Consider the following 13436-nt stretch of genomic DNA (forward strand, 5'->3'; position numbering starts at 1 on the left):
TCTTTTCATGTAGTCTCCAGGCCAGGACAGATAATGGGTTCCCCACTTTACCGTAGCCCCCCACCCCTTCACTCCCCAAAGCTTTACTTTTATTTATTTATATATTTTTTGAGACGGAGTCTTGCTCTGTCACCCAGGCTGGAGTGCAGTGGCTTGATCTCAGCTCACTGCAACCTCTGCCTCCTGAGTTCAAGAGATTCTTCTGCCTCAGCCTTCTGAGTAGCTGGGACTACAGGTGCGTGCCACCACGCCTGCCTAATTTTTGTATTTTTAGTAGAGACGGGGTTTCACCATATTAGCCAGGCTGGAGCTTTACTCTTTACAGAGCAGCCAGACTGATTCTTGTAGGCAATAGAACAGAGCATAACCCTCTGCTGTTTAAAACTCTCCATGGGGGAGGCACATCCTTTGGGATATAAAAGAAAATTCATCTCACCACCATGACCTACTTGATATTCAGAGTGTGGTCCAGCAGCCTTGGAGGCGGGGAGGGCTGGAGGAGGAAGCAGGCTTCGTTAGAAATGAGGAAGCTCAGGCCCCACTCCAGGCTTTTTCAATCAGAAGTTGTGGTTTAACAAGATCCCAGGTGATCCACATCACCTTAAAACATGAGAAGCCTTTCCACCTGCAAGGGCCTGATGAGCTGGAGCCCAACACTGACTGCTTATTTGAATCACCTGGGTATGTTTTGCAACTCTAATGTCCAACTCCTGGCCCTAGGGATCTTGCTTCAGTTCCTCCTTGCTGCCACTTCAGAAGGTAGGTATTATGGGTTCTACCTTTGCGATTGAAGTCAAATCTCAGAGAGGTTAAGTATGCTGTTTAAGGGCATCCAGCCATGTGGAAGCCGGGGCTGTTTGGATGTCTTATCTCTGGCTTCAAGGGCAGCAGGAACTGAGAGTATGGGCTCTGGAGTCAAACTTGCCTGGGTTTGAATTTCTGCTGCACCACCATATACAAACCGGGCAAATTATTTACCAGGTGAGCTTTATTTTCCTCATTTGTAAAATAGGGATAAAAAAAGAATCTATGTCATGGTGATGTCAAGAGGATTAAATGAAATAATATGCTTAGCATAGTGCTTGCAACATACTAAGAGCTTAGTATACATTCGTTGCCAATATTATACTGGTTATTATTATTTCTTGACCATCCTGCCTCAGCCTCCAGAATAGCTGGGGCTACAGATGGGTGTCACCATGCCTGATATGTGTGTGGGTATATATAGATATACATCCAAATACATACATGTATTATATATTTATATATATTTTATACACACATATATACATTATATATATATATTTGGATATATATAATATATCTTTATATATTTATTTATATATATATAAAATATATATTTGTAGAGACCAGATCTCGCTATTTTGTCTAGGCTCCTTTGGAACCTGGCCTTAAGTAATCCTCCTGCCTCAGCCTCCTGAGTTGCTGGGATTACAGGTGTGAGCCACCATGCCTGGCATCATCGTTATTATTTATTATTCCTTGCCCTCAGTTTTTGTTTCTTTTATGCAATAGAAGCCCTGAATTTTCTGGCTGCTAGGATTTTTTTTTTTTTCTAGTGAGATTCCAGGTCCAATGTGCACAGTGAAAAAGGCATGAGATTTAGAGTTATCTTATTTGTTGTTTGATTTAAACAGAGTATGTGGCTTCTCGAATCCTCTCCTTCCCTTACCTGTGAAATGAAGACATGAACACCCATCTCCAGAGTTGGTGTGAATATGGAATGTGATGTCAGGCATAAGATAACCATACTGGGCCTTGATGCACTGAATTGGACTGAAACTGATCCAATTAGAATGTGACTTACATCAGCACCATTGATGCCTGTCCCTCGGAGTTTCACCCCACATATAGCAATAACCTTGAGCGACAGAGCCCTCTAAGAGCAAGATTAGCACCTCTTTCTTTTTCTTTTCTTTTCTTTTCTTTTCTTTTTTTTTTTGGAGACAGAGTCTTGTTCTGTCACCCAGGCTGGACTGCATCGGCACAAACTTGGCTCACTATAACCTCCACCTCCCACGTTCAAGTGATTCTCGTGCCTCAGTCTTCCTAGTAGTTGGGATTACAGGTGTGCACCACCATGCCTGGCTAATTTTTGCATTTTTAGTAGAGACGGAGTTTCACATGTTGGCCAGGCTGGTTTGGAACTCCTGGCATCAAGTGATCCACCAGCCTTGGCCTCCCAAAAGTGCTGGGATTACAGATGTGAGCCACTGAACCCAGCCAGCTCCTCTTTCTTGACAGGAATACAGCATTGGCCTTCTGGGCAGATCCATTGGCCTATTGTTGAAGGAACTGGGGATACAAAGGTGAAATGCAGTGGGCCACCAAGCAACTGACACCTCAGCCCCAACTAAGAGGCAGTATGATTACCGACAGCATGGGGTCTGGGGCCCCACTGCCTGGAGGCACACTGATTCTCTCCCCTACCTGTAGTGTGGCTTTGGGCAAGTTATTTAATCTCTCTGTTCTTCATGTTTTTCAACTATAAATTGGGGTATACCACTGATATGGTTTGGATCTGTTTCCCTGCCGAAATCTCATGTTCGATTGTAATCCTCAGTGTTGGTGGTGGGACCTGGTGGGAGGTGACAGGGGTTGAGTTCTCCCTCGGTGCTGCACTCATGCTAGTGAATGAGTGCTTGTGAGATCTGGTTGTTTAAAAGGGTGTAGCACTTCCCCACTCTGTCTCTTCTGCCTGCTCTCCTTAACCTTCCGCTATGATTGAAAGTTTCCTGCAGACTCCCCAGAAGCCAAGCAGATGCCAGAATCATGCTTCCTGTACAGCCTGAGGAACTGGGGGCCAATTAAACCTCTTTTTTTTTTTTTTTTAAATTAATTAGGCCAGGCGCGGTGGCTCATGCCTGTAATCTCAGCTACCTGGGAGGCTGAGGCAGGCGGATCACCTGAGGTTGGGAGTTTAAGACCAGCCTGACCAACATGGAGAAACTCCATCTCTAAGAAAAATACAGAAAAATTAGCCGGGTGTGGTGGCTCATGCCTGTAATCCTAGCTACTTGGGAGGCTGAGGCAGGAGAATTGCTTGAACCCGGGAGGCAGAGGTTGCAGTGAGCAGAGATTGCGCCATTGCACTCCAGCCTGGGCAACAAGAGCAAAACTCTGTCTCAAAAACTAAACTAAACTAAACTAAACTAAAATAAAATAAAATAAATTATCCAGTCTCAGGCATTTCTTTATAGTTATGCGAGAACAGACTAATACAAGCACCTACCTTATAGTGTGGATACAAGGGGTGAATGTGTTCATAAGCGGAGATGCGTAGAGTTGTGCTTAACCTATAGTGAGTGCTGTGTGATTGTCCTATACTTGCCCCCCACCCACTGCCATTAAGCTGAATTGCCTCCTTTGTGCTCCCACCTAACAGTACTTGCAATGTTGTGTTTGTTAATCTCATTTCCCCGTGAGTTCATCTCTGTGTTTCTGGCACTTAGCAGCAGAGAGCCTGACACATGGTTGGTGCTTCTTATTTTGTAGGAATGAGAGAACTCCAAGATCAGTTGCCGTGAGCTGGAGGCCTGCAGATTAGTTTTACAGGAATTACATGCAAGTCAGGGAGATATGTGCCCATAGCCTGAGGATGTCTGGTCCTAGGCCTGGAATAATCCTAATCCCTGCAGAGGGAAGCTTGCGGAAACAGGAAGAGAATTACTCAACACCTCTTCGGTGCCAGGGGATTGACAGATGCACACCCCTCACTTAGGCTCATAATGCTGGAAAAATTCATCAGAGAAAGGAAACCCTCTGACTGTCGGCCAGTCATGGAAACCCTCAGGGTTTCCACATGAAACTTTCTGTCCGTACCGCATTAGGCAAAGAAGATTTTTAGAGTTTCCAAATCTTCAGAGTGGAGGTCTGTCAGAAAACAAACTTTTCTCTTGCTAAAACTGACTTTGATGAATTATGATACAAAAAATTCAGGTTTTTTTAAACCAAATTCTGAATCACAAGTCCCCTCTAAAGGAATATTTTCATGTTAATTTTTAATTTAACAAATACTTATATAGCTCTCATCTGTCAGCCACCATTCTAAGTACTTAGTGAATATTAGCTCATTCTAACCATCATAGAAACCCTTTGAAGTAGGTGGTATTATGCTTGTTTTACAGATGAGGAAACTGAGGCACAGAGAGGTAAAGTAAATTGCCCCAGGTCCACAGCTAGTGCATCATGGAGGAAGAAATGAACTAGCTTGGCTCCAGAATTCGGGCTCAGAATGGCTAGACTTTGCCATCCCATTTAAGTCTCACCACCTTTATTTAAGTCTTACATCAACCTGGCAAGGTAGCTTTGTTCCCATGTACTCAGGATACTGAGGCTCAGAGAGGGTCACACAGCTAGAATTAACAGGGCTACAGTTGAAATTCACTTTTGTTGAACTGCAAAGTGACAGCAGACTGAGCTGACTGGTCAGTCCATGGAGGAAGAATGTTCTGCCTTTGCAGGTGTAGGACCTGTGGACATTTCCCCCAAGTTTCTGCCTACCCCCCAAACTCAAACCTTTGAATTATCCTTTCTTTTTCTTTTTCCATTTTCTTTATCTTAGAAGAAAATGCTGAATGGTAGTATTGATATTAAAGAGCATCTTTGTCTTATCTTTGACTGTAATGGGAGTGCTACTGACGTTTCCTTCTTTTCCAAGGGCATTTGTTTTTCTTTCTTTTTTTTTGTTTTTTTCTGGAGATAGGGTCTCGCTCTGTTGCCCAGGCTGGAGTGCAGCAGTGCGATCTTGGCTCACTGCAACCTCTTCAAGTGATTCTCACGTCTCAACCTCTTGAGTAGCTGGGATTACAGGCACCTGCCACCACACCTGGCTAACTTTTGTATTTTCAGTAGAGATGGGGCTTCACCACATTGCCCAGGCTGGTCTTGAACTGCTGGCCTCAAGTGATCTGCCCACCTCTGCCTCCCAAAGTGCTGGGCTTACAAGCACGAGCCACCACACTTGGCATGCAAGGACATTTCTTTACTGGAGGTTCTTTGGTGTCCAGGCAGAGCCCTGCATAGGCAGTGAGAAGATGGGGGGATGGCCAACTATGGCTCTATCTCTTGCTTGCAAGAGAACTTGGACAGATTGTGTAACTGCCCTTCAATGTTAACATTTAGAGCTGAATAAGATTCAGGGTTCATTGGTTAAATTTTTAAATATAATTTTTGGTTTTTTTTTTTAACAGAATACTTTAACCTCCAAATACAAAATAGGTACCATACCTGTTTCTACATCCGAGGTTTCTATAACCTCTGTAGGAGTTAACTTTGGAAATCCTTGGATTAAATACTATCAAATCTTTTCTTAATATTAACTCATTTAGGTGGTGTTTGGTTACATGAGTAAGTTCTTTAGTGGTGATTTGTGAGATCCTGGTGCACCCAGTGCAGTGTACACTGCACCATATTTGTAGTCTTTTATCCCTCGCCCCCTCCCATCCTTCCAAGTCCCCAAAGTCCATTGTGTCATTCTTACGCCTTTGTGTCCTCATAGCTTAGCTCCCATGTATCAGTGAGAATATACGATGTTTGGTTTTCCATTCTTGAGTTAGCTTCACTTAAAATAATAGTCTCCAATCTCATCCAGGTCATTGCAAATGCTGTTCATTTATTCCTTTCTATGGCTGAGTAGTATTCCGTCATGTATATACACACACACACACACACACACACACACACACACACATATATACATATATATCTCACAGTTTCTTTATCCACTAGTTGATGGTCATTTGGGTTTGTTCCATGATTTTGCAATTGTGAATTGTGCTGCTATAAACATGTGTGTGCAAATATCTTTTGCATATGATGACTTTTTTCCACTGGGTAGATAACCAGTAGTGGGATTGCTGGATCAAATAGTAATTCTACTTTGAGTTATTTAAGGAATCGCCACACTGTTTTCCACAGTGGCTGTACTAGTTTACATTCCACCAGCAGTGTAGAAGTGTTCCCTGATTACCGCATCCATGCCAACATCTACTGGTTTTTGATTTTTTGATTATGGTCATTCTTGCAGGAGTAAGGTGGTATCACATTATGATTTTGATTTGCATTTTCCTGATCATTAGTGATGTTGAGCATTTTTTCATGTATTTGTTGGCCATTTGTGTATCTTTTATTGAGAATTGTCTGTTCATGTCCTTAGCCCACTTTCTGATGGGATTATTTGTTTTGTTCTTGCTTATTTGAGTTCATTGTAGATTCTGGATATTAGTCCTTTGTCATATGTATAGATTGTGAAGATTTTCTCCCACTCTGTGAGTTGTTTGTTTACTCTGCCAACTGTTCCTTTTGCTGTGCAAAAGCTCTTTGGTTTAATTGGGTCCTAGCTATTTACCTTTGTTTTTATTGCATTTGCTTTTGGGCTCTTGGTCATAAAATCCTTGCTTAAGTCAATGTCTAGATGGGTTTTTCTAAAAAAATTAGCTTCTAGAATTTTTATAGTTTCAGGTCTTAGGTTTAAGTCCTTAATCCATCTTGAGTTGATTTTTGTGTAAAGGTGAGAGATGAGGATCTAGCTTCATTCTCCTACATGTGGCTAGCCAATGATCCCAGCACCATTTGTTGAAAAGGGTGTCGTTTCCCCACTTTGTGTTTTTGTTTGCTTTGTCAAATATCAGTTGGCTGTAAGCATTTAGGTTTATTTCTGGGTTCTCTATTCTGTTCCATGAGTCCATGTGCCTATTTTTATACCAGTATCACGCTGTTTGGGTGACTGTGGGCTTGTAGTATAGTTTGGAATCAGGTAGTGTGATGACTCCAGATTTGTTCTTTATACTTAGTCTTGCTTTGGCTAGGCAGGTTTTTTTTCGTTCATATGAATTTTAGAATTTTAAAAAAAAATTTTGTGAAGAATGATGGTGGTATTTTGATGGAGATTGCATTGAATATATAGATTGCTTTTGGCAGTATGGTCATTTTCACAATATTGATTCTACCCATCCATGAGCATGAGATGTGTTTCAATTTGTTTGTGTTGTCTATGATTTCTTTCAGCAGTGTTTTGTAGTTTTCCTTGTAGAGGTCTTTCAACTCCTTGGTTAGATATATTTCTAAGTGTTTTATTTTATTTTTGCAGCTATTGTAAAAGGGATTAAGTTCTTAATTTGATTCTCTACTTGGTTGCTGTTGGTGTATAGAAGAGCTACTGATTTGTACTAGCTCTTGTATTAATATCAGATACAGTTATTAACCTTGTATCTGAAAACTTTGCTGAATTCTTTTATCAGTTCTAGGAGCTTCCTGGAGGAGTCTTTAGGGTTTTCAAAGCAAACGATCATATTGTCAGCAAACAGTGACAGTTTGACTTCCTCTTTACCACTTTGGATGCCCTTTATTTTTTTCTCATCTGATTGCTCTGGCTAGGACTTCTAGTACTATGTTAAAGAGGAGTGGTGAGAGGGGGCATCCTTGTCTTGTTCCCCTTCTCAGAGGGAATGCTTTCAACTTTTCCCCATTCATTACTATGTTGGATGTAGGTTTGTCATAGATGGCTTTTATTACATTAAGGTATGTCCTTTGTATGCTGATTTTGCTGAGGGTTTTAATCATAAATTGGTGCTGGATTTTGTCAAATGCTTTTTCTGCATCTATTGAGATGATTATGTGATTTCTGGTTTTAATTCTGTTTATGTGGTGTATTACATTTATTGACTTGCATATGTTAAACCATCCCTGCATCCCTGATATGAAACCCACTTGATCATGTTGGATTATCTTTTTGATATGTTGTTGTATTCGGTTAGCTAGTATTTCGTTAAGAATTTTAGCATCTATGTTCATCAAGGATATTGGTCTGTAGTTTTCTTTTTTGGTTATGTCCTTTCCTGGTATTGGTATTAGGGCGATTCTGGCTTCATAGAATATATTAGAGAGGGTTCCTTTTTTCTCTATCTTGTGGAATAGTGTCAAAAGTATTGGTACCAATTTTTCTTTGACTGTCTGGTAGAATTCTGCTGTGAATCTGTCTGGACCTGAAGGTTTTTTTGTTGGTAATCTTGTAGTTACCTTTTCAATCTTGCTGCTTTTTATTGATCTATTCGGGGTATCTAATTCTTCCTGATTTAAGCTAGGGGAGTTGTATTTTTCCAGGAATTTAACCATCTCTTCTAGGTTTTCTAGTTTATGTGCATAAAGGTACTCACAGTAGCCTTGAATGATCTTTTGTATTTCTTTGATGTCAGTTGTAATATCTCCTGTTTCATTTCTTAGTGAGGTTATTTGGATTTTCTCTCTTCTTTTCTTGGTTAATCTTGCTAATGGTCTATCAATTTTATTTATCTTTCAAATAACCAGCTTTTCATTTCATTTATCATTTGTATTTTTTTTTGTTGTTGTTGTTTCAATTTCATTTTGTTCTGCTCTGATCTTGGTTATTTTCTTTCTTCTGCTGGGTTTGAGTTTGGTTTGTTCTTGTTTCTCTAGTTCCTTGATGTGTGACCTTACAATGTCAGTTTGTGCTCTTTCAGTCTTTTTGACGTAGGCATTTAGAGCTATGAACTTTCATCTTAGCACCGCCTTTGCTGTATCCAAGAGGTTTTGGGAGGTTGTGTCATTATTGTCGTTAAGTTTGAGGAATTTTTAAATTTCCCTCTTGATTTCATTTTTGACCCAATGTTCATTCAGGAGCGGATTATTTAATTTCCATGTACTTGCATGGTTTTGAAGGTTCCTTTTGGAGTTGATTTCCAGTTTTATTCCACTATAGTCTGAGAGTGCTATATATAATTTTGATTTTCTTAAATTTATTGAGGCTTGTTTTGTGGGCTATCATATGGTCTATCTTGAAGAAAGATCAAATCTTTTATGATTAGGAGAAGCCAAAAGGACCAGTAATATTATCCTAGGGGTCTTGTAACAAATTACCATAAATTAGTTGGTTGGAAACACCAGAAATTTATACTCTAGTAGTTCTGGAGGCCAGAAGTTTGAAATCAAAGTATGGGCAGGGCTGTGCTCATTCCGAAGGCTCTAAGGAAGAATCCTCCCTTGCCTCTTCTGAGGCTTCCAGTGACTCTGGTGATCCTTGACACTTCTTGTATTGTAGCTGCATCACGTCAATATCTGCCTCCATCTTCATACATTTTCTCCTCTGTGTTGCTATGTATGGCTTCTTCTCTTCTGTTTCTTACAAGGACACTTGTCATTGGATTTAGGGTCCACCTGGATGATCCAGGATGTTCTCATTTTGAGATCCTTAACTCAATGACATGAGCAAAGACCCTTTTTCTAAATAAAGTCATTGTGTTAGGCTGTTCTTGCATTGCTATAAAGAAATGTCTGAGACTAGATAACTTATGAAGAAAAGAGGTTTAATTGGCTCACAGTTCTGCAGGCCGCACAGGCAGCCTAATGGCCTCTGCTCCTGGGGAGGCCTCAGGAAGCTTCCAATCATGGCAGAAGGCAAAGGGGGAGCAGGTACATTACATGGAGAGAACAGGTGCATGGGAGGTGTTGGGGGGGGCAGGGGAGGTGTTCCACATTTTTAAATGACCAGATCTTGTGAGAACTCACTGTCACGAAGACAGCATCAAGCCATGAGGGATCTACCCTCATGGTCCGAACACCTCCCACCAGGCCCCACCTCCACCACTGGAGATTACAATTCAGCATGAGATTTGGTGGGGACAAATATCCAAACTCTATCAGTCATATAGCAGAATCTTTCTTGTGAGCCATGAAAAGAAAAATGTACCAGTAAGAAATATTCTCAATAGTCATGGTTCCAGGGATTGGGATGTATCTTTTTAGGGCCACCATTCAACCCACTATAATCAGTAAAAACTTAAACTTTAAAACGTCTATTCTGTCTTGCACTCTGCTTAGCACATCAGGGATACAGAGATAAGACAGAGACCCTATCTCTGACTGGTTTCCCTTCTCTTCCCTTCCCTTCCCTTCCCTTCCCTTCTCTCTAAAGATGAGTTTATTAAATTAAAATTTACATATGGTAGCATTTGTCCTGTTTAGATATATAGCTGAGGAAACGGGTTTAGAGAGATAAAACAACTTTTTCAAGCATGTGCAGAGAAGAAATAGCAGAGGTCAGGATTTGAACCCGTAGTTCTCTACTGCCAGAGCCTGTATACTAAACCATACTGTACACAGCCTCCACTCTTCTTCTGGGAGTCTCTGGTTCCTTATCTGTCAAATGAGGAAGCTGACAAGAGGCTTTCTAGAAGTTCTGAGAGTGCTGATGTGAGAGACTCCCATGGTGAAAGGCAGGGGAGCACTTATTCAAAGAAATCCTTCGGTGTGAAGAGTCTTTTTGAAATAGAAATTTTTGTGCCTCCTGTAAGTATTTAGCCTATTTGTGATATATTGCAGGCCTGTGTGCCTGGTTAAGTAGATTTGCAGCTCATGATATCTCATTTCAGTTGCGCTAATCCTCACAAAATGGACAAGTGATTTAAATGATTCCTGTGAGGAAACTGCAAGCTGAAGATAATATTAATGATGTGAGGCTAAGGAAGCAGCAGGAGAATGACTGAACTGACACCCCTGCAACTCCTGGTGCTTGCTGCGTTTCAGTTAATTACAGGGTAAAATTAATGGCAGTCTAATGACATCAATCACAAAATTGGTCAGAAGACAAAAATTATTAAGAAGACTATTTGAAATATGGCCTTTCACATTCACGATGATGCTCTCCTGAGTGAATATTGTGTCTTGATAAAGCTAAGGAGAATTGCCATTGCAACTGACCAGCATTAAAAAACCTAAGGTTTTTCAACTGTTCAAAGTCATGAGACACTCACTCCAGTTCTTTACACATTTGGATTAAATTTGATACTTTTCATGTATTAATAGTGAAAGTGAATAGCCATATTCTATTGGTCAAGCATTATTGCTCTTGACAGTCACTTAGCCTTGTGACTCTTGACAATCACTTATCTTTGAAAAGATAAGTGAAAATGGTTGAAGAAATACCTAACGACTACATCCCTTAGTCATTAAATACTGTTGGAAGATGCATCAAACTTGTTGCCAAAGAGCAGAAGAAACAAATATTAAAACAAATAGTTTAGTGTGAGAGGTTTGCAATGTAGTTGCTCAAAAGTACAGATGTTTCTGACATATTTCAGCTTATGTCATTGCTGGATTCTTCTTTTCAATAATGGAATACATTGGAAGGCCCTTTCTTGTGAGCCATTAAAGAAAAAATGTACCAGAAAGAAATATTCTCAATAGTCAATCAGTTTCTTTTTTTTTTTTTTTTTGAGGTGGAGTCTCGCTCTGTCGCCCGGACTGGAGTGCAGTGGCCAGATCTCAGCTCACTGCAAGCTCCGCCTCCTGGGTTTACGCCATTCTCCTGCCTCAGCCTCCCGAGTAGCTGGGACTACAGGCGCCCGCCACCTCGCCCGGCTAGTTTTTGTATTTTTAGTAGAGACGGGGTTTCACCGTGTTAGCCAGGATGGTCTTGATCTCCTGACCTCGTGATCCGCCCATCTCGGCCTCCCAAAGTGCTGGGATTACAGGCTTGAGCCACCGCGCCGGCCGTCAATCAGTTTCTTAACAAAAGCAATGTTTTTTGATATTTGTGTTGACAAGGATGAAAAAACTAGGTAGGTTTCCTGAGCTAGCACCCCGTGTGAAATTTATTTACTGCATTGTTTACATCAAGCTATTTAAGCAAGTAAGTTAAAGTCACAAGCGAATGGAGCACAATAGGATGCCATTGATGTGGACCAATATATAGAGGCAAGACGTTTAAAATATAGCAGAATCTTAGCAATGCTTTATAATTAGATAGAAAATAAACTTGAAATATTGTGCATGCAGAGATTCCCTCATTCTATTTTGGCAAAGTATTTGAAACGGTAAGTGAATATAAAATTATGGGTTCCAAATTACTTGGTCTTTTCAAGGATAAGGGACTGTGAAGAGTAAGGTATAGCAGGTACATTTGAAAAAACACAAACATACATTTAAATTACCCTATCAAGGTAAATGTCATGAGTTTGTAATGAGTGAAATAGTAACTGATTTTCAGAAGAAACTTGTAAACCACAGTGAGATGCCATTATGTATGCACCAAAATGGCTAAAATGAAAAAGATAATACCAAGAGTTGGCAAGAATGTGGAACAATTAGAAATCCCACAGCGGTGGAAGTGTCAATTCATAAAACCAGTTCAGGCAACTGTTTGGCAGTATTTAGGAAGGCAGAACATAAGCAAACCCAATAACCCAGCAATTTAATTCTAGGTATATACCAACAGAAGGCATACAAATGTTCACCAAAAGATAGACACCAAAATGTTCATAGCAGCACCATTCCTCGTACTCTAACACTGGAAATCGCCCAAGTGCCCATCAAATGTAAAATAGATAAACTTTTTGTTGTGTATTCACACAAGAGAATACTCCACGAATGAATGATCCACAACAATACTTGGTGATATGGACACATCTCACAAATGAGATTTTGAGAAAAAGGAGCCACACAAACAAAAGGTTTTGTCTGGTGTGATTCTACTTATGAGAGGTTAAAAAGAAAACTCAGGCAAGATTAATTGAAAGTTAGGATGGTGGTTGTCCTTGGGTGGAAAAGAACTGGCAAGAGCATAGAAAGAGGCTCCTAGGGGTGCAGACAATGTTTTGTTTCTTAATCTGTTTCCTAAACAAGGCGTGTTCATGTTGATCTGTCCACTTACATGTACACTTTTCTGTGTGCATTTTCTTGAACAAAAAGAAAAAAGTCACTTGTTCTGTGAAGACAGGGTTTGTGCAGTGACGATTTGAAGCAGTTTCTATGTTAACATTGTTAAACATAATGTGTATAAACCACATCTCTATTTCTGAAAAGATTGAAATAGAATAATCTAGCCTGTTTTAAATTTCCAAATGAAATGTTCCAGTGCATATTTAAGTATTTTTAAAACATTTCAATAAATTGTGAGAAAAATGGATTGTCACCAAGGAGGTTGGAAATTTGCTAGCCAAATTTCACCAAGACCTTTGCCTAACTGGTAGATGGAATTAAAAAAAATAAGTATTGTGACTGAATAAGGCAACAATGCTGTATTTCGTTCATTTGGATCTGTGTATCTTTTTGAGACATCTTTTCCAGCTATGACAGTCATTAAAAGCAGGTATCAGAACAAATCAAATTTAGGACCAAACCATCAATTACTATGTCATAAAGATTAAACCAAGATTGGAAAAAAAAAAAAAAGGAACACATGTTCAAAATCACATTGTGCTCACTGAAATAATTTTTATTCTTATAATTTTTTTATAGGAAAGCAAAAAAGTTGATTAGGTGTTACTAAATAAAATAAAAATTACTAAAATTATTTAGTTCATCTCGACTTCAACGTTTAAAACTTACTATTATATAATTTTATGATATATATTAGAATAATAGAGTAATAGTATCTACATATAAATTAAAAATCCACA

This window comes from Trachypithecus francoisi, unplaced genomic scaffold (genome assembly GCF_009764315.1).
Source record: "Trachypithecus francoisi isolate TF-2019V2 unplaced genomic scaffold, Tfra_2.0 Lachesis_group7, whole genome shotgun sequence".
In the NCBI taxonomy this organism is placed as follows: Eukaryota; Metazoa; Chordata; class Mammalia; order Primates; family Cercopithecidae; genus Trachypithecus; species Trachypithecus francoisi.